Below are 2,372 nucleotides of genomic sequence, written 5' to 3'. Positions count from 1 at the left end.
TAACAAGAAATGAGAAAAAAACCACGATGAACTCCCACAACCAAATTTTATCTCTACCTATTGCGAACTTCGCTTTTTTACGTCTCCGTTTACTGTAGTTTCCCTACTTTTCTTCCACAAATCTTCCAATTGCCTCTTACTAATGCCTATTGCGGACATGTTTACTTTTTCACTGCTCCTGCTGAACCCAAGGGCTTCAAGCAGGCCAGTGGTGCCTAAATCGACCACTGGGCCTTCACATTCTAATAAAACATGCTCCATAGTTCCCCTAGCTTTATCGCAGCAACCACATGCTTCTCGTACCTTCTTATATCTCGCTTTATAGGTGCGTGTTTTAAGGCATCCCGATCTTGCTTCGAAAAGTAATGAGCTTCCCATTGAGTTATCATAAATTGTCTCTTTCCTGATTTCGTTTTTTCCTCTTAAGTAGTTACTCATGGCAGGTTTCCTTTCCATTAAATTATGGGGTTTTACGTGCCAAAACCACTTTCTGATTATGAGGCACGCCGTAGTGGAGGGCTCCGGAAATTTCGACCACCTGGGTTTCTTTAACGTGCACCTAAATCTAAGTACACGGGTGTTTTCGCATTTCGCCTCCATCGAAATGCGGCCGCCGTGGCCGGGATTCGATCCCGCGACCTCGTGCTCAGCAGCCCACACCATAGCCACTGAGCAACCACGGCGGGTTTCCTTTCCATTGCCGCCACCCATGAAATTATTGCAGCCTCTCTGACTTTCCGCTTGACCATCTTTGTTGCTGTGTTGCGCGCCCTACAGGCCACATACTTGCTGGTAAGCTTCCTGTTTCTTTTCCTCCCCTGTGAATCAATATTTTTCCTGTACAGATACGTGAACAGTCTCCCAGCTCATTTATTTTCTTCCATATTCCTCAGGCGTTCTTCACACTCAATTTTACTGCGAGCTTCCCTCACTTCAAAACTAGTCCAGGCCTTATCACCCTGCACAGCTTCATTTGTAGTCTTCCCATAAGCGCCCAATGCGAGGCGACCCACTGACCTTTGGTTCCTATCGTGTCTTGGTTGTGCCCCTGATTTAAAGCAAACAACCGCATTTCCAAAAGCAAGTCCTGGAACCATTACACCTTTACACATACCTCGGAGGACCTCGAACCTGTTGTAACCCCATAGCGCTCTGTGCTTCATTATGGCTGCATTTCTCTTCCCCTTCACTGTTATTGTTTTTTCCTGTGTTCCCATATATATATTGCCCTCGTTTATCCATATACCATGGTAAATGTATTCTCTTTCCCGAGATATTTCCTGGCCCTCTATCTCTACTCTCTGTTCACTGTTTTCATTGAATACCATGACACCTGATTTTCTAACACTAAATGTAAAACCTAGATTGTTGCCTTGCTGTCCACAGATATTAGCCAAATGTTGCAAATCACTTTGCTTGTTAGCTAGCCACACAAAGTCGTCCGCATAAGATAAACCTGGGAGCTGCTGCTCTACTACTGTACCCGCCTGTTTGTATGAGAGATTAAACCCGATATTACTTCCTTCTAGCGCCCTCTCCATCCTCACCATGTACATCATAAACAGCAGCGGGGATAAAGGGCACTCCCGCCTCAGTCCCTTGTTTATATGAACTTTCTCTTCGCTCCTAATCCCTTCCCATTCAACGCAAACGGTATTTTCCCTGCATTCTCGGCCTCCCGAGAATGCAGGGAGGCGAGCGCCATCTGGTGGTGCTGCAACGAACCCAGTGGCGCACGGGGTGCGTTCTCCACTGTGATTGGGTGCACTATTCGTCAAGGGAATCGTCATACCGCAGTCATGGTTGCGAAACCTGGCGAGGTACGCATCGAGCAAATTTGGTTTTATGAAAAATATAAGTCGTTCAGAACAAAAAGCCCGAATGAGATGTACAGTCTGTTTCACACTTAGGGGAAAACTCGGAGCGCATTGCATCGGCGATGCGGCGAGCGCTGGAGTCAGTCGGCGGAAGCAGTTCGCGCAGGCGCAGACGCTCTAGGGGCGGAGTCGTGATCTGCGTCGTCTGCTACGGCGGCGCGCGCCGGCCCATTTGTCGGGAGGAGTGCGACGGTCAGAGGCAGTGCGCGTATTCCATTGTTACTGCGCGAACTGAGCCGATATTCCTTATTAAGCGTTGTGCGACGCCAAACTCTGAGCTTTCATTGGCCACTTCGAGTTCTACAAACTTCTTTTGAAGGTGTGCTTCTTTCGTTCTTTCGGATGGCCGTGCTAATTAGTGCGTGCACGTATATTTCTTCCCTGTGTGTGTTACCGCAACACGCAGCGACAAGAAAGGGACACCGAACTGTGCGCGTAACGTGCTCGGTATTCATTTGACGCGAAAGGAAAACAAAACACGCAATATAATTAATA

This window comes from Dermacentor albipictus, unplaced genomic scaffold (assembly GCF_038994185.2).
Source record: "Dermacentor albipictus isolate Rhodes 1998 colony unplaced genomic scaffold, USDA_Dalb.pri_finalv2 scaffold_34, whole genome shotgun sequence".
NCBI lineage: Eukaryota > Metazoa > Arthropoda > Arachnida > Ixodida > Ixodidae > Dermacentor > Dermacentor albipictus.
The sequence above is the reverse complement of the archived record's forward strand: the minus strand, read 5'-3'. Positions refer to the sequence as shown.